The 23489-nt window shown below is 47.0% G+C and overlaps 3 pseudogenes across 1 annotated transcript in view; all 3 read left to right on the top strand.

The window, feature by feature from the left end:
• Window positions 1-23489, top strand: part of LOC149120243 (immunoglobulin heavy variable 3-23 pseudogene) — a 393977-nt pseudogene that overhangs the window by 9171 nt on the left and 361317 nt on the right. The window lies entirely within an intron of this gene.
• LOC149120253 (immunoglobulin heavy variable 3-23 pseudogene) lies at window positions 10471-11014 on the top strand (annotated as a pseudogene).
• LOC149120252 (vinculin pseudogene) lies at window positions 15674-23168 on the top strand (annotated as a pseudogene).

The raw sequence follows: 23489 nt of genomic DNA, 5'->3' as shown, positions 1-23489 counted from the left end.
ACACACAGTGGCTGTGCACTCTGGGGCTGGAGTCCACATCACAGGGAGCTGTGTCTGTGGATCCAGTATGATGACCAGTGTCCTGAGGCTCAACCACAGCTGCAGGAAGAGCCAGTCCCAGCGACCATGTGTCCAGAGTCCTTGCTCTTCACCCAGTAGCTATGCTGATGTCATCAATAACCCATTGTAGTTTTTCTTCAATTTTAGAGTAGTAGAGACACCCAGGCTTCATATCAAATTGCTGCACTGAATCTATTTACAAAATTTCCCACACTTGTAATGAATAATATACCTGGAAGACAGTAGATGATGGATCTTTTATGAGGCCCCATCTCCAAGGTGGGAACACTGATGCAGTTCCATGTTCCTGGGTTCCAGCTGCCAAGCCTTGAGTGCACTGCCTTTATTTATCATCTCCATAAAACATTGGCAAACACAACACCAGTATTCAGAGATCTGAATCTTCATATTTGGACATTTTTCTCTTTTGATTTTCATAAATGTTTGATAAATAATATTTGATTATGGACATAAGAGGTACAATGATATCTGTTGAAAAAATGAATGTGTATTAATGGAATTATGAAGTCATTCTTATTGACATGCTCATCACAATCCCACTTGTTTCCAGGTATAGTATCATTTTTCTCCTGCTTGGAATTCTGTGGACACAATATTCTCTTAACTGCTGTCACCATGCTATACAGATCATTCAAAGTGTGGATCTGTCAGACTGAAACTCTGACCTTGCTCCAGCGTCTCCTCTGTTCCTCCCTCACTCAGACTTTGGTCTTCACCATTGTATCCTGCCTCTGTGAGTTCATCCTTTTTATCCCACGTAACTAGCATCACGTATTATTTGTCTTCTTGTAAGGATGGTGAGCAGAGTATACTTATCCTGACCTATTATCCTTGGACATTATTCTCCAGGATGATCCAAGTTGTCCAAAATACAAAATTCCCTCCACTTTACTGCCATATAAACTTCTTGTTAAAATACAACGTTGTCCATTTCCTCAATTATTGATTTCCGTATTCAATGAAAATTTCATTGGATTATTGTGTGAACTCTTGTGAATGACCCTGCATTAACTCAACGTGGAACTGCAGAGGTGTTTTCCACAGTGACCGCAGATCAGTGGACCCCTCCCTGGGATTTCATATTCCTTCTAATAGGCAATGCTGTTTGAAGATCTTGTGATAATTCTATTTCCCAGTTTTTCATGCTTTTCCATAATGTTTTTTCCTATTTACCTGGCTCCAGCCTTGGACCAAGGTTGACATCTCTCTCTCTCCACCTTCATGAGGCTTGTAGGTCTGATATCTCTGATAATACTCATTCTAACAGGAGGAATGGCATGTCTCACTGTGCTTCTAACATGGAAATGCATGATGTTTGCCATACATATGCACTTTGAAAATTTGAAGATACTATTTCATTTATTTTAAAATTTGTATTTACATATCTTCCATAAACAAAAAGAGACTGAGACTAACAGGGATCTTCTAACTCCTGGGTCACTTCCCCGATGGCTACAAAAGCTTCAGCTGGGTGAGGCAACAGCCTGGTGCTTGGAATTCTGTCCAGGGCTCCATGGGGGAGTACTTGGAACATCACCCACGGCTTCACAGAGGGGCTTAGGCAGGAATCTGACACTGGAACCAAACAAGGACACAGCACTAAGCATCCTGACACAGGAGGCAGGAATCCCACAGGCTAACTCCAGTGCTGCTCCTGTCACCACCTTATCATCACTGCATTTAAACAACTGATTTCTTCCCTTGGGATTCAGTTGCTTGAGATCATTCAACATTAGGAAACAGGATCCTAATCATATGTATAACTAATCTTTCAATGTTTAAAAAAACCTATATTTTATTTGCAAGTCAGTGTTATAGCAAGAGAGGAAGAGACCAACAGATGGAGAGAGAATCTTCCATCCACTGGTTCACTTCCTATATGGCAGCAAAGGTGAGGTTGGGCAAGCCTAATGCCAAGAGCCTGGAACTTTCTCCAGTTTCCCACATGGCTTGAAGGGGACACACACTTGAGTCATCGTTGACAGAGTTCCCAGGTCTGGATCCCAGCAGGGAGCTGGATTTGAAGTAGAGCAAGCAGAATTTGAACCCATGCTCCTGAGTGATGCATGCCACAAGTCGGCCCCCTCGGCTATGATCTGAAAATACTTTCTCCCCATCGGTGATCATATCCTTGTTCTTCAATCTTTCTCTTTGTTACTCAGAATATGTAGTTGGATCCATTATTCGTTGTCTGTGTATCTTGGTTGCCTATACTTTGGAGATTATCAAACTATCATTGCCCAAACCAATGGGAACTTGCTTTTGTCCTGTGTTTTCCTCTAGAACTTTACAGTCTCGGGTCTTTCCTTTAAGAGTTTCATCCTATTCACTCTTTTTGGGATACTGGTGTGAGATGACAGCATGATGAATTATTTTCAGGTGCATTCAAGTTTCCCCAGCACCATGAAATTCTGCACTCAGTTTCCTGAAACATTTCAGATGACCTCATTGCATGAACCCATGGGAAGCACAGGTGGACATTTGTATTCAAGGAATAATCTGTTTGGAATGTGTGTGGTGTGGACTTACATGTTCTGTTTCTGCTCCAGTGTGGTGGAATCCCCTACACTGCGATGTTTCAGGGTGAGCAGAGGGGGGCAGTCCAGGGCCCTGACTCCGGGGCCAGAGTCCCCATCCCTGGGATCTGGGTGCCAGGGGCTGCCACACGCTGACCACCTGGTGAGCTGAATCAGTGCTGCGTGATGAGCCAGCCCTGGTCCAGAGTCCCGCTTCTCCCTCCCTGGCTCCCCCTGCATGTCCTCATCAGTACTTCATCCTTTCCAAGAGAGAAAATAACTCCTCTTCTGTCAAGTTCATACTCGTCCAGGGCAAACCAAGTTCCTGCAGCCAGAAATGCCCAGTGCAGCGATCCCCTGTGTTTTACAGGATATTTTCTGCTAAATTGCAATTGATTTGCCATGAACAGTCTTACAGAAACTGCAGCCAGTCACTCACCTCATGCAGCAATGTGTGTTCTGAGTGACTCCCATCTAAATCCAGAGAAACAAAAATTCCTACTAAATTAAAACAGTTGACATATCTCTGCCTTTTCTGAGAGAAGATTGACAAACAGAAAGTGTTTCTATTTAGCTGGGGACAGTTTTCATGCATTCGCCTAGAGAATTCATTGACACAATCCACCATCTGACACAGTGAATTCCATTGTTCTGTGAGAACACCTCATATCTACAGCACTAGGAAATGTGAAATTTAATTTGTCAGATATCGACAGTCACTAGAAATTGCCCCACCAAGAGAATTCACTCAAATTATAACTGACAGAACATATTCCATTTGTGTAAACACCATGACAGAGTCTCCCACCAGGTGCTGAGGGGCTGTCAGTTGTATAAGACGCTGTGTCCCCAGGGTGACAAATGGCAGGACTGCACCATGGTGAGAAGAGGGTTGCCTTGTCTGGGCAAGCAGGACTGGGGTCTCTGATGGCTGTGTTTTCAAGGAGTTGGCAGGTGGGCCTTGGTGGTCCATGAACTAACGTCTTGTGAAACCAGTTGGACACAGGGAGATTGGGGGGTAACTAAACAGCACAGAGAGAGGTTTCTATGGACTTGATCTGAGTGAAGACAGGGCCTCATCTATGAATGACTTAGCTTCACACATGGGAGGGGAGGAATTTGAGAGCGCAGTGGTGGGGCAGTTGTGCCAGCCGGACTCGACAGATAACCTCTCATGTGCCGATGAACTCACAGCCCTCGTGACTGCATTAGTATCAGGAATGATTGAAACACCACGTAATTTTCTTCTTAGAATAAAACCACAGACAGACACAAGACAAATCAACAGAGAATTGTCCCTTCAAAATAGATTTCATAAATGTTAAATTGACAAATAGTACCTGAATCTGTATGTGAGGTATAAGGAAAGGTGTTGATGTGGATTTATTTCATCAGGAATTCTAGAGTCAGACGAACTCACAAGTCCTTCCCTAGCAACACCACCATTCTTTGTGATCGAATGACAAATGCCTACTCCTGCAGGAACTGGAAAGAACACAATAAAGCTTCATAACTATTGTCCCCGTGCTGTGCAGTAGATCTCTCCACGTGCCTTTCTGGTCACAGAAAAATTCTCTGTGCTTGCAGGAACGTGGTCCCTTTTCTTCTCTACTCCCAGACTCGGGTATCTGCATTGTACTTCCTGCCTCTGTGATTCACTTTCGTGGATTCCATATATAATTAAGATCATCAGGGCCGGTGCTGTGGTGAAGTGGGTAGAGCCTCTGCCTTCAGTGCTGGCATCCCATATGGACGCCAGTTGGAGTCCTGGCTGTTCCACTTCCAATCCAGCTCTCTGTTGTGGCCTGGGTAGGCAGTAGAAGATGGCTGACATCTTCAGCTCCTGTAATCCCGTGGGAAACCCAGAGGAGGCACCTGGCTCCTAGATTCAGATCGATGGGGCTCCGACCACATTACCGACTAGAGAGACAGCCAGTGGATGGAGGACTTCTCTCTCTTTCTCACTACCTCTCCTTCTTTCTCTGAATAATTCTGAATCAAAAAAATTAAATAAAGCCTTATAAAATGAGAAAAATCACATGGTATGAACCCACACTAAAAAAAAAAAAAGAAAAACAAAAATAATTAACCTTAAATGAATCCACTTGTACTCTTTCATCAGTTTAAAAGTGGACAGCAGGAATTAGGACACAATTAGCTAAGTCCCCACTACAGACACCCCTGTTCCCATATGACTGCTGCTTCAGTTCATCCACACGGCTTCCCACCATTTGATGATAAAGCATCATGGGAAACTGTACCTGATGCTACAAGCGAATGAGCTCCTACCACTGACGTAGGAAACACAGACCCAGTCTTTTGCTCTAGGATTTAGGAAGACTAACTCCTAGAAGTTGTAGGCATTTGGTATTGTGGAGCTGTCAATCCAAAGACAAAAATACCCCATTGACAATTCACTGTCCATCTCTACATTTCTGTTTCTCTCACCAATTCTCTCTCTGTCACTGTTCCAATGTCATTAGCATAGTTAATAATGAACAAATGGTTACTTAAAATGAATAACATGATATTGCTAACACTGGATATTAAGGGTACACACATATTAAAAGGAAATGAAGTCATTGCCTTCTACTGTTAAAACAACAATGAGAAAATAAATATTCACATGATCTGAATTCTATCATAGCCATCACCCTACACACCAAGAACACTCATAACTTCCCTGGGCACTGTCCTGTCTGAGGCGTCTGACCCCAGGGCTGCCTATACAGCAGCAGCACATGCAAATAGGGCCTCCCTCTGCCCATGAAAACCAGCCCAGCCCTCACCCTGCAGCTCTGGCACAGGAGCTCCAGCCCCAGGACTCCCAGGTGTCCACTCAGTGATCGCACTCAACACAGACGCTCACCATGGAGACTGGGCTACGCTGGCTTCTCCTGGTCGCTGTGCTCAAAGGGAATGATGGAGAACGCGGGGCACTGAATCTGGGAGAGGACGTGAGTGAGAGACACAGAGTATGAGTGACAGTGTCCTGACCAGGACGTCTGAGTTTGCAGGTGTCCAGTGTCAGGAGCAGCTGGTGGAGTCCCGGGGATCCTTGTCAAGCCTGGGGAATCTCTGAAACTCTTCTGCAAAGCCTCTGCATTCACCATCAGTAGCAACTACTGGATGTGCTGGGTCTGCCAAGCTCCAGGGAAGGGGCTGGAGTGGATCGGATGCATTTATACTGGTGATGGTAGCACATACTACGTGAGCTGGGTGAATGGCCGATTCTCCATCTCTAGAGAGAACACCCAGAACACGGTGTCTCTGCAAATGAACAGTCTGACAGCTGTGACACGACCCTGTATTACTGTGCAAGACAGCTGAGCCCAGACAGAAACCTCCCTGCAGGGGCGCACGTCTCCACCAGGGGGCGCACAAGACTCACTGAGCGCAGATTCTGGTCATGCACAGGTGCAGAGTGAGATGAAGCCCTGGTTTCCTGTCAGGGAATTGGGGTTTCCTCTCCTGTAACAGTTTTGAGGGAAGAATTCTTTTTATGATTCTGACCCTGCTACTGATTCCCTGACGTGGAGAAGTTTGATGTGACAGGAGAAGTCCTATATGAACGAATCCAGGTTCAGCGGTCTCCAGGATCACCAGGATCAGAGATGTGGGACGATCTGAGTACAACGTGAGTGTTGTCCAGTCTCACAGGACAACGCTCTCAGGGCACTGCCAACTTTAGGGAAATTTTATATTTCCCTTTCGATCCAGCGATAGCTGAGCCAGGGTTTGGGTTTAAAAATCTGCTATTTAAGTATCTCTCTCCTTTCAAAACGAGCGAGTGTGCTGAACTAAATCAACCTTTCATTTTACACTGTGGGCGACAAACACTCCCTTTCCACAGACTTTATTCCCAATCTCCATTTACCATTTAATCCTGGAACAGTCTGTGGTCCCTGTGTGAACATCACAGCACTCAGGAATGTACTTACAGCTCAGATGTGTCTCAGGCTGACCTTCTGCAGGCACCTGGGAAGCCTACAGGGACTTCCTCATCCTCTAGGTCCTGGGACCCTCCTGTGGGCTCCCTGCCTGAACTCAGGAGGGAAATGCACTGGACATCAGCAGTCAGGGTCATTACTGAATGGAAAGTGTTGAGTGTGCACTTCTAGCTGATCTGGTTCTGTCGCGTGTTGTGGGACCCCCTGCACCTGCTGTGGTTCAGGGAGAGCAGAAAGTGGGACACACAGTGGCTGTGCACTCTGGAGCTGGAGTCCACATCACGGGGAGCTGTGTCTGTGGGTCCAGCATGATGACCAGTATCCTGAGGCTTGATCACAGCTGCAGGAAGAGCCAGTCTCGGAGACCATGTATCCATAGTCCCTACCCTTCACTCCATGTCTACGCTGACTGGAATCATCAATTCATTTGGAATCCTTCATCAGTTTTAGAGAGGGAGTCACTCAGGCTGCATATCAGAGTGCTGGACTGAATGTATTTACGTTCCTTTTTTTTTTTTGACAGTCAGATTTAGACAGTGGGAGAGAGAGAAAGAGACATAGATAAAAGTCTTTGTTCCATTGGTTCCACCAAAATGGCCGCTACGGCCAGCATGCTGCGCCGATCCAAAGCCAGAAACCAAGTGCTTCCTCCTCGTCTCCCATGTGGGTGCAGGGCCCAAGCAGTTGGGCCATCCTCCACTGTCTTCTCAGGCCGCATCAGAGAGCTGGAGTGGAAGAGGAGCAACTGGGACAGAATCTGGCACCGTAACCGGGACTAGAACCTGGATTAGCCTAGTGAGCCACGGCACTGGCCCACATTTACATTCTTAACCACACTTGTAACTGACAGTGCATCCTGGAAGACAGCAGATGATGGATCTGTTATGAGGCCCTATCACCAAGGTGGGAACACTGATGCAGTTCCATGTTCCTGGGTTCCAGCTGCCAAGCCTTGAGTGCACTGCCTTTGTTTATCATCTCAATAAAACATTGGCAAACACAACACCAGTATTCAGAGTATTGAATCTTCATGATGTGCCATTTTTGCCATTTCATTATCATAAATGTTTGATAAATAATAATTGAATATAGACATATGAGGTACAATGATATTGTTGTAAAACGAATGTATCAAATTGAGTGGAATTATGAAGTCACTCCTATTGACATGCTCATCACAAAATCCACATGTTCCCATGGTAGAATGTCAGTTGTCTTCTGTTTTGGAATTCTGTAGACACAATATTTGCTTAACTGCTGTCACCATGCTGTACAGTAGATCCCTCAACATGTGGATCCTGTGGGACTGAAACTCTGACCTTGCTCCAACGTCTCCTCTGTTCCATGCCCTTTTCTTCCATTATTGATTCCTTCTTCCATGAAAATTTCACTGGATTATATGTGTGAACACTCGTGAACGACGCTGCTTTAATTGCACATGGAACTGCAGTTGTATTTTCTATAGAGACTGTGAATCACATGCACATCTCCCTGGGGTTTCACATTCCTGCTACCCAAAATGCTGTTTGAAGATCCTGTGATAACTGTATGTCTCAGTTTTTGATGACTTTCCATAATGGATTTACTAATTTACCTGACTCCAGCCTTGTTCAACCAGAGTGGTCATCTCTCTTCCTTCACAAGAATTGTCAGCTCTGGCTTGTCTGGTAATACTCATTCTAACATGAAGGATGGGACATCTCATTGTGCTTCTAAAATGTGCATACATGATGATCTGAGATTTATGGCATTTTACATGTTTGCTTTTATATCATTTCTTAAATTTTATAGATGTAATATACATTTAAAAATTCATAGATTTTGTTTTAAAATTTGTATGTACGTTTTTATCTAAAACCACAAAGACTGAGACTGACAGTGATCATCTAACTCCTGGTCACTTCCCAGGTGGCTACAAACGCTTCAGCTGGAACAGGTGACAGCCAGGTACTTAGAATTCATTCCAGGTCTCCAACGTGGGAGTTCTTGGAAGTTCACCTACAGCCTCCCAGAGTGGGCTTAGGCAGGAATCTGAAACTGGAACAAAACTAGGACACAGCACTCAGCATCCTGATGCGGGAGCAGCAATCCCATTGCTAACTCCAGTGCTGCTCCTGTCACCACCTTGGCAGTAACTGCACTTAAACAATTGATGTCTTCCCTTGGGATTCAGTTTTCTGTGTTTATTCAATATATGCATATAGGCTCCTAATGACATATAAAATTAATTTTCCATTTATTTTAATATCTATTTATTTAGTTTGAAAGGCAGTGTGATAGCAAGAGAGGAAGAGAGCAAGATGGAGAGAGAATCTTCCTTCCACAGGTTTCCTTCCTGAATGGCTGCAAAGGCTGGGATGGCTCAGCCTGAAGCCAGGAGCCTGGAACTTCCCCCAGTTTCCCCCAGAGCTGGAAGGGGACAAACACTTGGGTCATGGTAGACAGTGATCTCCATTGCACTCCCTACCTCTGTGAGTTCAAGCTTGTGGGCTGCATATATAACTAATGTCAAATACTATGTGTCCACGTGTACCTGCATTATTTCTGTTAGCATATTATGCTCAAGGCTGACCTAAGATTTCCTAATGACAGAACAATCTCCTTCTTAACACTGAATATTATTCCATCTCAAATGTAACAGACTGCATTCACTGTTTTATGCACATTTGGCTTTGTTGTAGACTGAACTATTGTGAACACAGCTGCATTACCTGAACCCAGGACTGTGGGTGAATTGTGACACAGTGACTTCATACCCAGTGCTTGAGCTGAACTCAGAGTCATGATTACTAGACACAGGGAAGAGGGGGAACAGCAGACGGCTGCTACCAGGACACAAAGCACCACTCAAAGCAAGGAATAATTCTGCCCCCACCACAGTGGGCTGACTCAGTTCACTACAACCCACGACATGTTCCACAAATAAGCAGTACTGAGGACACCCGGTCTCCCAACACAAAGTGATGGAACGGAGGTAGAAATGTGAATGACAGTGAGTTGATCTGTGCCCATTTCTACAACACACAGATTCCAATAGCACACTACACCCCACTAACATGCACAGTGTTCTGAGTTAATGAACAGTTTTAAAATAAGATAATGGATGAATAAGGAAACAAGACATAGTATCCTTAAATGAATCCACTTGCAGTCTTTCATCTGTGTAAATATGGGCGGCAGGCATTAGGACAAAATTGGCAAAGTCCCCACTAGGGACACCCGTGTTCCCATCAGAGTGCTTCTTGAGCCAAGCCACACGGCTTCCTACACTTTTTCCTGATAACACATCGTGGTAAACTACAGATGACGCTATAGCGATAGAGCCCCTACAACCGACAAAGGAAACACGGACGCAGTTCTGGGCTCCAGGTTTTAGAAAGGCTAACTCCTAGATGTTGTAGGCATTTGGGGAGTTTGGGGCTATCAATCCAAAGGCAGAAATCTCCCATTTTCACCTTTGCTGTCCATCACTACACTTGTGTTTCTCTCACCTCTTCTCTCTATCACTATTCCAATGTCTTTCATATAGATGATAGAGAGTTCAATAGATGATATGAACCAATTGTTATTTAAAAAATGAAGGACATGATATTGCTAACACTAGATATTAAGGGTACACACATAGTAAAAGGAAACAAGGTCATTGCCTTCAACTGTTATAAAAAAGCAATAAAACATAAAAATTCATATGATCCGAATTCTATCATAGCCTACACCCCCAGGACATGTACATCTGCCCTGGGCCCTGTCCTGTCTGAGGCGTCTACTCCGGGGCTGGCTATATAGGAGCAGACATGCAAATAGGGCCTCCCTCTGCCCATGAAAACCAACCCAGCCCTCACCCTGCAGCTCTGGCACAGGAGCTCCAGCCCCAGCACTCCCAGGTGTCCACTCAGTGATCGCACTCAACACAGACGCTCACCATGGGGATTGGGCTGCGCTGGCTTCTCCTGGTCGCTGTGCTCAAAGGTAATGATGGAGAACGCGGGGCACTGAGTCTGGGAGAGGACATGAGTGAGAGACACAGAGAGTGTCAGTGACAGTGTCCTGACCAGGACGTCTGTGTTTGCAGGTGCCCAGTGTCAGGAGCAGCTGAAGGAGTCCGGGGGAGGCCTGGTCCAGCCTGGGGGATCCCTGACACTTTCCTGCAAAGCCTCTGGATTCGACTTCAATAGGTACTACATGAGCTGGGTCCGCCAGGCTCCAGGGAAGGGGCTGGAGTGGATCGGAATCATTTATGTTGGTAAAGGTAGCACAGATTATGCGAGCTGGGTGAATGGCCGATTCACCATCTCCAGCGACAACGCCCAGAACACTGTGGATCTTCAAATGAACAGTCTGACAGCGGCGGACACAGCCACCTATTTCTGTGCGAGAGACACAGTGAGGGGCCCTCAGGCTGAGCCCAGACACAAACCTCCCTGCAGGGGCGCGCGGCTCCACCAGGGGGCGCACAAAACGCACTGAATATATATTCTGGTAATGGGTAGGTGCAAAGGGACATTAAGCCCTGGTTTCCTGTTAGGGAATTGGGGTTTCCTCTCCTCTAACGCATTTGAAGAAATGGTTCTACTCTTACGATTCTGTCCCTGCCTCTGACTTCACTGACGGATAGAAACTTTGAAAAGAAGGAAGAAGTCCTACGTGACAATTTCGGGTTCATGACTGACAACTGTCCTCACCGCGATCAGATATCATAGGGATCTGTGAGGACCTCGTGATTCTTTTCCAGTCTAACTCGTGCTGGTGTTCTCAGGGCACTGCTGACTCTAGGAAAATTTTATTTTTCCCTTTATATCCTGGAGACAGCTGAGCCAGGGTCTCCGGTCTGTTAAACCTCAACTATTTCCCTCTCTTCCTGTCAAAGCAGCCTGTGTGCGGAACTGAACTGACATTTTATTTTAAATTGTGGGTGATCCACACTCACTTTCCACAGAATGCGGCCACCTTTAATCCTGGAACAGTCTGTGGTCCCTGTGTGAACGTCACAGCACTCAGGAATGTACTTGCAGCTCAGCTGTTTCTCAGGCTGGGCTTCTGCAGGCACCTGGGAAGCCTAAAGGGACTTCCTCATCCTCTAGGTCCTGGGACCCTCCTGGGGGGTTCCCTGCATGAACTCAGAGGGGAAATGCACTGGACATCAGCAGTCAAGGTCATAACTGAATGGAAAGTGTTGGGTGTGCACTTCTAGCTGATCTGATTCTGTTGAGTGTTGTGGGACTCCCTGCACCTGCTGTGGTTCAGCAGAGCAGAAAGTGGGACACACAGTGGCTGTGCACTCTGGGGCTGGAGTCCACATCACGGGGAGCTGTGTCTGTGGCTCCAGCATGATGACCAGTGTCCTGAGGCTGAATCACAGCTTCAGGAAGAGCCTGTCGCAGAGGCCATGTATCCAGAGTCCCTGCTCTTCACTCCCTGTCTATGCTGACTGGGGTCATCAATGCATTTGGAGACTTCCATCAGTATTAGAGAGGGAGACACCCAGGCTGCATATCAGAGTGATGGACACAGCCCATTTGCATGCTTTCCCAGACTAGTAACTGACAGTGCACCCTGGAAGACAGTAGATGATGGATGTGTTATGAGGCCCCATCACCAAGGTGGGAACACTGATGCAGTTCCAAGCTCCTGGGTTCCAGCTGCCAAGCTTCAGTCCACTGGAATTTATTTATCATCTCCCTAAAATATTGGAAAATATTGGAAAGCACTACACCAGTATTCAGAGTGTTGAATCTCCATTTTTGATCATTTAATCATTTCCTTTACATAAGTGTTTGATATATAATATCAAAACATAGACGTATGAGGTACAATTATATGTGTTGATAAATAAATGTATCAAATTGAGTTTTTAAGAAGTCAGACTTATTGACATGCTCATCAGAAAACCACGTTTCCATGGTAGAATGTCAGTTGTCTCCTGTTTTGGAATTCAGTAGACACAATATTCCCTTCACTGCTGTGACCATGCTGTACAGTAGATCCTCAGTGTGTGGATCCTGTGGGACTGGAACTCTGACCTTGCTCCAGCGTCTCCTCTGCTCCTCTCTTGCTCAGACTTTGGTCTTCACCATCGTACTTCCTGCCTCTGTGACTTCATCCTTTTATCCCATGTATCCAGCATCACGTATTATTTGTCTTCTTGTCCTGCATGGTTAGCAGAGTGTACTTACCCTGACACATTATCCTTGGACATTATTCTCCAGGATTATCTGAGTTGTCCAAAGTACAGAATTTCCTCATCTTTACTGCCATATAAACTTCCTGTTAAATATAATTTTGTCCATTTGTTCCATTGTTGATTCTTTCTTCATGAATATTTCACTGGATTGTATGTGTAAACTCTTGTGAATGATGTTGCATTAGTTGAACATGGAAGAGCAGAGGTGTTTGCCACATTGATTGCGGTTCCCCTGGACACCTCCCTGGGATTTCATATTCCTTCTACTCAAAAATGGTGTTTGAAGAGCCTGTGATAATTCTGTTTCAGTTTTGATGATTTTCCATAATAGATTTACTTGTTTACCTGACTTCGATCTTGTACCAGAGTTATCGTCTCCAGCTTCCTCCACATGGATTGTCAGCTCTGGATTGTAGGATAATACTCATTCTAACAGGAAGGATGGGATGTCTCATTGTGCATCTAATATGGACATGCATGATGGTCCCAATATATCATTTTATATGTTGCCTTTATGTATTTTTTAAAAAGTTATAGATACTATTTCACTTATTTTGATATTTGTATTTACATATTTTTCCAAAAAGTCAAAGAGACTGAGACTGACAGTGATCTTCTAATTCCTGGTCACTTCCCAGATGGCTACAAAAGCTTCAGCTGGGTCGGGTGAAGGCAGGTGCTTGGAATTCTGTCCAGGTGTCCACATGGCAGTACTTGGAACTTCACCTACTGCCTTCCAGAAGGGCTTAGGCAGGAATCTGACACTGGAACCAAACTAGGGCACAGCACTTAGCATCCTGACACGGGAGGCAGGAATCCCTCAGGCTCACTCCAGTGCTGCTCCTGTCACCACCTTTCATCACTGTATTTAAGGAATTGATTGCTTCCCTTGGGATCAGTGGCTTGAGTTCATTCAACATTTGGAAATAGGCTCCTAACCATATGTATAATTAATCTTTCATTTATTTTAAGTATTTATTTTATTTGAAAGGCAGTGTTATATCAAGAGATAAAGCTATCAACAGATGGAGAGAGAAGTTTTCATTCACTGGTTTTCTTCCTGAATGGCTGCAAAGGCTGGGATGGCTTAGCCTAAAGTCAGGAGCCTGGAACATCCCCCAGTTTCTCACAGGGCTGGAAGGGGACAAACACTTGGGTCATGGTAGACAGTGATCTCCATTGCACTTCCTGCCTCTGTGAGTTCAAGCTTGTGGGCTGCATGTATAACTAATGTCACATACTATGTGTCCACATGTACCTGCATTATTTCTGTTAGCATATTATGCTCAAGGCTGACCTAAGATTTCCTAATGACAGAACAACCTCCTTCTTAACACTGAATAATATTCCATGTCAAATGTAACAGAATGCATTCACTGTTTTAGGCACATTTCACTTTATTGTAGACTGAACTATTGTGAACAATGCTGCATTACTTGAACCCAGGACTGCGGGTGAATTGTGACACAGTGACTGCTACCCAGTGCTTGAGCTGAACTCAGAGTCATGGTTACTAGACACAGGGAAGAGGGGGAACACAGGGCAGCTGATACCAGGGCACAAAGCACTCACAGGAAGGAATAATTCTGCCCACACCACAGTGGGCTGACTCAGTTCACCACAACCCACGACAGGTTCCATGAATAATGAGAACTGAGGCCTCCAGGCCCCTCCAACTCAAAGTGTAGGAAAGGAGGTGGAAATGTGAATGACACTGAGTTGATCTGTGCCCATTTCTACAACACACAGATTCCAATAGCACACAAACCCCACTAACATGCACAGTGTTCTGTGTTCATGACGAGTGTTAAATAAGGCAATGGATGAATAAGGAAACAAAACAAAACAAAAAAAGAATCCACTTGCAGTCTTTTATCTGTTTAAAAGTGGGAGGCAGGCATTAGGACAAAATTGGCAAAGTCCCCACTAGGGACACCCATGTTCCCATCAGAATGAATCATTCAGCCACACAACTCCCCACACTTTTTCTGATAATGCATTTTGGAAAACTGTAGATGACACTACAAGTGAATGAGCCCCTACCACTGACGTGGGAAACAAAGTTGCAGTTTTGGGCTCCAGGTTTTAGAAAGGCTAAGTCCTCGATGTTGTATGCACTTGGGATGTCTGGGGCTGTCAATCAAAGGTGGAAATCTCCCTTTGTCACCTTTTCTGTCCAACTCTACATTTCTCTTTCTCTCACCCCTTCTCTCACTGTCACTATTCCAATCTTATTCAAATAGTTAAAAATGAACCAATGTTTATTTAAAAATGAAGGACATACTAACACTGAATTATTAAGGGTACACACATATTAAAATGAAACAAGGTCATTGCCTTCAATTGTTTAAACAACAATGATAACGTAAAGATTTATATGATCTGAATCCTATCATAGCCATCAACCTACACCACAGGACACCACATCTGCCCTGGGCCCTGTCCTGTCTGAGGCGTCTACCTCATGCCTGCTATATAGGGGCAGCACATGCAAATAGGGCCTCCCTCTGCCCATGAAAACCAGCCCAGCCCTCACCCTGCAGCTCTGGCACAGGAGCTCCAGCCCCAGGACTCCCAGGTGTCACTCAGTGATCGCACTCAACACAGACGCTCACCATGGGGCCTGGGCTGCGCTGGCTTCTCCTGGTCGCTGTGCTCAAAGGTAATGATGGAGAACGTGGGGTACTGAGTCTGGGAGAGGACGTGAGTGAGAGACACAGAGAGTGTGAGTGACAGCTTCCTTACCAGGACGTCTGTGTTTGCAGGTGTCCAGTGTCAGGAGCAGCTGGAGGAGTCTGGGGGAGGCCTGGTCCAGCCTGGGGGATCCCTGAAACTCTCCTGCAAAGCCTTGGATTCACCATCAGTAGCTACAACATGCAATGGGTCCGCCAGGCTCCAGGGAAGTGGCTGGAGTAGATCGGATGGATTAGTAGTGGTGGTAGCACATGGTACGCGAGCTGGCGAGTGGCCGATTGAGTATCTCCAGTGATAACGCCCAGAGCACAGTTTGCCTACAACTGAACAGTCTGACAGCCGCAGACTCCAGCTTGTATTACTGTGCCAGAGACAGAATGAAGGCCCTCAGGGTGAACCCAGACACAAACCTCCCTGCTGGGGTGCGAGGCTCCACCAGAAGGCGCACAAGACGCACCAAGGGACTCAGACCCAGGACCAGATGCAGTGGGAGGTGAATCGCTGGCTCTGGTTCAGAACTTGGGGTTTGTGGTCCTCTAAATCTTTCCTACATTCCGATCTGGATGGATGATTCTGTCCCTAACACCGATCACTGAGCAGAAGTTTTGGTATCACGGGAAGATGTCACATGAAGAAAATGGAGTCGTCTGGAGGAATGAATGACATCTTTGGGGTCCCCAGTATATGAGACCCGAGAGACCTCTGGGCACCCGGGGAGACTTTTCCAGTTAGTACCATCATGCAGTACCCCAGATAGGAGGTGTATGGAGCAAAAAGGTTTATTGAGCTCACAGCTGTAGAGGCTGGAAGTCCAGGATCAGAGAGTGAGAATGTTGTGCCGTCAGCCATCATAATATTGTGAACAGCATGGCAGTCATCAGGCATTCTATTATTGTGAACACGGATGGGAGGGACCCCATCCCCACACAGGACGTCAGACGAGACCAGGGCTGACTCTAGCAGCACTGTGCTCTGTGCTGAAGCTGGGGACCCAGGAGATCTACTGTGATCTCCTCCATAGCAGATTCCCCAGAAGTGAACAATCTATTTCTGTAAACATCCAGACCGTGCACCCCCTGCCAGTGCTGTTACGTTGGGGCCATGCTCAGCACTGATGCTGTGAGGACAAACCATATCCACCCCCACAGGCTGCTCCCAGCATTCCATGTTGTCCTGTTCAGGGCACTGGAGACCTCAGCTTCCTCCATGAGGCCCTGACGTTGAATCCACTCATGGTGGGAGTCGTCACTGGATGCACTCCCCAGAGACGATGTCATTCCATGTCTCCCAGGCACCTGTGCTAGTTTTACTCAGTGGTGGTCAGTGTGGGGGTCCCTGGGGCAAGGAGACCTGATCAGACCTCCTGACTCAGTGCTCTCCTGCAGGCACTGGGTCCCAGCAGTGTGGACCTTCCACCTGTCCTTACCCTCCTGCACAGCAGAGCCCACCCCTCCACCAGGTCCTCTCTCTCTGTTGCTGGACCCTGTCCCCGACTGTCACTTCCCCACGTGCCATGGTTCTCCTCCCCAGTCCTCATCTTTGGGGGTGGAGCCATCCCCTGAAGATGCAGACTTCTGTGTCTTGGGGGATCAGTGCTGGCACAGTGTCTGGGGTGGACTCTGCTCACTAACATTTTCTACAGGATCCCACCAGGACATTGGTCATGATGGTTTCCTCCTGCAGGTGAATCACTTTCCTACTCAGTGGACACAGAGGAGCAGGGTCTGGGGTATTGAGGCTGAGGATGCTGTTCCTGCAGAACCGTGAGTAGAGCCAGCACTGCTTGGTGTGTGTGTGTGGTCTCTCCAACTGAGCAGCTGAAGGCTGCATATTAGGTGGAACTTACCCTCCATACTTGATGGCCGGAGCCTCCCATCATGCATGTAGGGACTCACCATACAGTGATTCATCCTATTAAGAGGAGGCGCTAAGGATGGGACAAGGCCATGAGGGTTGCTGCCTGCATTGAAGGGTATAGGACATTAGAAAGACCCTTCAGTAACTCAGGTTTTAACACTCAGTTATTCCCACGTGAGGCAGAGCAGAGAAAAAGACATCCTTACTCACTGCACTTTCCCAAGTGTCACTGTGCCAGCTCTGCATCCCAACCTAGCCCAGTTTCAGGACAGCAGTCAGGTGCAACCACAGAAGTGTTAGGGCTCAACTATCGTCCCATTAACTTCTGATCCTGGGGCTGAAGGAGCAGGGATCTGGTATTGGGAGCCTTAGCCACATATGAGACCCTGGCACTCCTTGGGGGATGAGCACATCTTAAACAGCAGAATATAAAGTGCCATAGTAAGTGACCTCCTCCCAGGTGTGTCATCTGCCATGGGAAGAAATGGTGTCTGTCTCTCCTGCCATGGGAGGGCCAGCATCATGACATCATCGTGGGAAGAAAGAGCTGGCCCTGAGCAGACCCTGACTCCGGGAATGCTGTGATCTGGTGGTCTCAGCCCTAAGAACCACAACACGGGCCAATGCTGTGGTGTGGTGGATAAAGCATCCACATGACATCCACAATGATGTTCCAGTGGTGATGATGTGTACAAGGAGCCGATATCAGCCATGAACCACACGTTGTAGTGCAGCCACATGAAAAACAAAGATTCAAAGCACTTATCAGGGCACAACCACATAAGGACTCCCATTGTCCCATTCCATATGATGTCAACAGACACATTCAAGACACTCTCATCAGTCTGGGCCCTGTAGTGTCTGAGGCATCTGACCCCAGGGCTGCTACATAGGGGCAGCTCATGCAAATAGGGCCTCCCTCTGCCCATGAAAACCAGCCCAGCCCTCACCCTGCAGATCTGGCACAGGAGCTCCAGCCCCAGCACTCCCAGGTGTCCACTCAGTGATCGCACTCAACACAGACGCTCACCATGGAGACTGGGCTGCGCTGGCTTCTCCTGGTCGCTGTGCTCAAAGGTAATGATGGGGAACGCGAGGCACTGAGTCTGGGAGAGGATGTGAGTGAGAGACACAGAGAGTGTGAGTGACAGCTTCCTGACCATGTCATCTGTGTTTGCAGGTGTCCAGTGTCAGGAGCAATTGGAGGAATCCAGGGGAGGCCTGGTCACGCTTAGGGGATCCCTGACACTCTCCTGAAAAGCCTCTGGATTCACCATCAGTAGCTATGGAGTGAGCTGGGTCCGCCAGGCTCCAGGGAAGTGGCTGGAGTGCATTGGATTCATTTATACTGATGGTAGCACATACTACGCGAGCTGGGCGAAAGGCCGATTCACCATCTCCAAAACCTCGACCACGGTGACTCTGAAAATCACCAGTCTGACAGCCACGGACACGGCCACCTATTTCTGGGCCAGAGACACAGTGAGGGGCCCTCAGGCTGAGCCCAGACACAAACCTCCCTGCAGGGGAACGCGGCTCCACCAGGGGGCGCATAAAATCCACTGAGCCCGGATTCTGGTCATACAAGTGTGCATAGGGAGCCCAAGCCCTGGTTTCCTGTCAGGGATTTGGGGTTTCCTCTCCTGTAACAGTTTTGAGGGAAGAATTCTACTTTTTGATTCTGTCCCTCCCAACTTCAATGACGGGGAGAAAGTTTGATGTAAAAGGAAGAAGTCCTAATTGAGCAATTTGGTTCATGGACAGCGACTCTTGCTCACCAGGGTCAGAGATGTGGGAATTTTGAGGACTATTGAGTCTCTTCCAACCTGACTCAGGACAGCACCCTCAGGGCACTGAAAGCTTTGGACAGTTTCAGTTTTCCCTGTATCACCAGGGACACCTGAGACAGGGCCGTGATCTGTTAAACAGCAACTATTCCACTCAGCCCTCTCCTGCCACAACCAGCAAGTGTGCACTGAACCAACCTTTGACTTTACATGTGGGTGATCCAAACTCACTTTCTGCAGACTTTAACCCGACCTGCATTTCCCCTTTAATCCTGGAACAGTCTGTGGTCCCTGTGTGAATGTCACAGCACTCAGGAATGTACTTGCAGCTCAGCTGTGTCTCAGGCTGAGCTTCTGCAGGCACCTTGGAAGCCTACAGGGACTTCCTCATCCTCTAGGTCCTGGGACCCTCCTTGGGGGCTCCCTGCCTGAACTCAGGAGGGAAATGCACTGGACATTAGCAATCAAGGTCATAACTGAATGGAAAGTATTGGATGTGCACTTCCAGCTGATCTGGTTCTGCTCCAGTGTCATGGGACCCCCGGCACCTGCTGTGGTTGAGGGAGAGCAGAAAGTGGGACACACAGAGGCTGTGCACTCTGGGGCTGGAGTCCACATCATGGGGAGCTGTGTCTGTGGCTCCAGCATGACGCCCAGTGTCCTGAGGCTGGATCACAGCTGCAGGAAGAGTCAGTCCCAGAGACCATGTGTCCAGAGTCCCTGCTCTTCACTCCAAGTCTACGCTGACTGGGGTCATCAATCCATTTGGAGTCTTTCATCTTTTTAGAGAGGGAGACATCCATGCTGCATATCAGAGTGCTGTATGGAGCCCATTTACACACTTTCCCATACTTGTACTGATAATGCACCCTGAAAGAGAGTAGATGATGGAGGTGTTATGAGGCCCCATCACCAAGGTGGGAACACTGATGCAGTTCCATGCTCCTGGGTTCCAGCTGCCAAGGCTGAGTGCACTGCCTTTATATATCATCTCCATAAAACATGGCCAACACAACACCAGTGTTCAGAGATCTGAATCTTCATGATTTCCCATTTTGCCATTTCATTATCATAAATGTTTGATAAGTAATATTTAATATAGACTGATGAGGTATAATGATATGTGTTGAATAAATGAGTGTATACTGAGTGGAATAATGAAGTCAGACTTACTGACATGTTTATCACAAAACCCACGTTTTTCATGGTAGAATGTTGTTTGTCTAATGTCTTCGTATTCTACAGACACTATATTCTCTTAACTGCTGTTACCATGCTGCACAGTAGACCCCTCAACATGTGGATCCTGTGGGACTGAAACTCTGACCTTGCTCCATCGTCTCCTCTGTTCCTGCCAAGCACAGACGTTGGTCTTCACCATCAAACTTTTGCCTTGTGAGTTCATCCTTTTATCCCACATAACTAGCATCACATATTATTTGCCTTCTTGGCCTTGGTATTTTAGCAGAGTATACTTATCCTGACATTATCCTTGGATATTATTCTCCAGGATCATCCATGTTATCCAAGATACCAGAATTTCTTCCTCTATAGTATAGCCATATAAACTTCCTGTTAAAATATAACTCTGTCCATTTGTCCCATTATCCATTCCTTCTTAAATGCAAATTTTCCTGGATTATATGTGTGAACTCTTGAGAATGATGCTGCTTTAATTGAACATGGGACTACAGAGGTGTTTGCCATAGTGACTGCAGAATGTTGTGCCATCAGGCATCATAACATTTTGAACATCATGCCAGTCTTCAGGCTAATTTTGTGAACATGGATGGGAGGGACCCCATCCCCACACAGGACTTCAGATGAAACCAGGGCTAACTCTAGCAGCACTGTGCTCTGTGCTGAAGCTGGGGACCCAGGAGATCTACTGTGATCTCCTCCATAGCAGATTCCCCAGGAATGAACAAATCCCACTAGGCCTCACTCCCAGAGCTCCCATCTTTTCTCCCATGGTCTCCCTGGGAGCACACCTAAAACACAATGCCTTTGGGACACACTGAGCTGTGGTGGAATGAGAAGGCCATGCCTAGATGGCTGCTGGCAAGCAAGCATCAGTTACTCAGGGATGGCGTCAATGCCATCTGGAAATGGAGCCTGCCTGGCAACAGGGTCTGATTGGATGGCTTCAGATATTGCCTGGCAACAGGCTGTGATTGGTTAGGCATAAACTTCCCCTTGACCAGATTGGCTGCCTCAGCTATGTAAGCTGCTGTACCTACTGAAACAAATGAGTCTGCGGGCTGCTCGCCTCTGGCCTGCTTTCACCCAACTCCCGGGGTCTGTGTGGTGACTCCGCGCCTCTTGCCCCCACCAGAATGAATCCATAGCAACACTGAGCCACACACAATCAGAGACGTTTGCTTCTATACCCATTGTAGGCCTGATGACACAGAACCTGTCGATCAGGATGAAGAAGCCAATTGTGCATCACAGTTATTTTGAGACTGCAGAAGACTCAGAACCAGTTCTAAACACAGCTCATACAGATAGTTCCTTTTTATTCCTTTTGGATACAGGCTATTGATCATACATTTGATATGAGAATAGTCACTTCCAATCGGTGTGTAGGCTGCTCACTTCTCAGTCAGTCTGTAATGCAGAAGCTCTGTAGTTATGCAGCATCATCTGAAAATATTTTCTTAGGTCTCTTGAATTTTGAAGATCTGAAAGGGAAATCATGGCCAGACCAACATCAGGGAGACTTTGCCCTATGTTTCCTTCAGTAGTTTTACAAGGACTTTGCATCTGACATCAGAGTCTCGTTATTCCAAACTTTTCATGTAAACATCCAGACCGTGTAGCCCTTTTCAGTGCTGTTACGTTGGGGCCATGCTCAGCACTGATGCTGTGAAGACAAACCACATCCACCCCCAGAGGGCTGCTCCCAGCATTCCCTGTGGTCCTGTTCAGGGCACTGGAGACCTCAGCTTCCTCCATGAGGCCCTGACATTGAATCCACTCATGGCGTGGAGTCATCACTGGATGTACTCCCCAGAGACAATGCTTTTCAATGTCCCTCAGGCACCTGTGCATTTTATATGTTTGCCTTTATATTTCTTTTTAAATTTATAGATATGATATAAATTTTAAACTTTATCATTTTATTAATACCTTGTCTGTATGTATTTGTCCAAAACCACAGAGAGACTGAGACTGACAGTGATCTAACTCCTGGGTCACTTCCCAGATGGCTACAAAAGCTTCATTTAGGTCAGGTGACATCCAGGTGCTTGGAATTCTGTCCAGGTATCCATGTGGGAGTACTGGAACTTCACAACAGCCTCCCAGAGGGGATTAGGCAGGAATCTGACACTGGAACCAAACTAGGACACAGCACACAGCATCCTGACACGGGAGGCAGGAATCCCTCAGGCTCACTCCAGTGCTGCTCCTGTCTCCACCTTATCATCACTGCATTTAAGGAATTGATTGCTTCCCTTGGGATTCAGTTGCTTGAGATCTTTCAACATTAGGAAATAGGCTCCTAATCATATGTATAATTAATCTTCAAGTTATTTTAAGTATTTTATTTTAGCTGCCGCAGAAAGCCGGGAAGGTGATTAACCAGCCAATGATGATGGCTGCCAGGCAGCTCCATGATGAAGCTCGCAAATGGTCCAACAAGGGCAATGACATCATTGCAGCAGCCAAACGCATGGCTCTGCTGATGGCTGAGATGTCTCGGCTTGTGAGAGGAGGCAGTGGTACCAAGCGGGCACTCATTCAGTGTGCCAAGGACATCGCCAAGGCCTCGGATGAGGTGACTCGGTTGGCCAAGGAGGTTGCCAAGCAGTGCACAGATAAGAGGATTAGAACCAACCTCTTACAGGTGTGTGAACGAATCCCAACTATAAGCACCCAGCTCAAAATCCTGTCCACAGTGAAGGCTACCATGCTGGGCCGGACTCCCATCAGCGACCAGGAGTCTGAGCAGGCCACAGACATGCTGGTTCACAAAGCTCAGAGCCTCATGCAGTCTGTGAAGGAGACTGTGTGAGAAACAGAAGCTGCTTCACTCAAAATTCAAACAGATGCTGGATTTACACTGCGCTGGGTTAGAAAGACTCCCTGGTACCAATAGGCACCTAGCTGGACATGGTTGGCACAGAAACCCCTACTAAATAGAAGGAAAATGATCAAGGCCCAGGAGACACCCATAGGTGCTGGGGCTTGAATGCCACAACCTGGCCTGACATCAGAAAGGAATGGAGGACTGTCGCTCCCCCTCTTCGTGGAGGAACGACACAGGACCCTGCGCTGTTCTTTCGTCTGCTTGGCCCTCCCTGGGTTTGCTGCTGGTTCTTCCCGGGTTGGCTACTATCCCTTCCACCTCCGTGGAAGGGCAGTTCCCCCGGCCACATTCCCCACTTCCTCAGGGGAGCGGCACACCGCCGGCCGGCTC

The sequence above is a fragment of the Oryctolagus cuniculus genome, chromosome 20 (genome assembly GCF_051225735.1).
Source record: "Oryctolagus cuniculus isolate XC-2025 breed Fujian yellow rabbit chromosome 20, ASM5122573v1, whole genome shotgun sequence".
Lineage (NCBI taxonomy): Eukaryota > Metazoa > Chordata > Mammalia > Lagomorpha > Leporidae > Oryctolagus > Oryctolagus cuniculus.
This window is presented reverse-complemented; position numbering and strand designations above follow the sequence as displayed.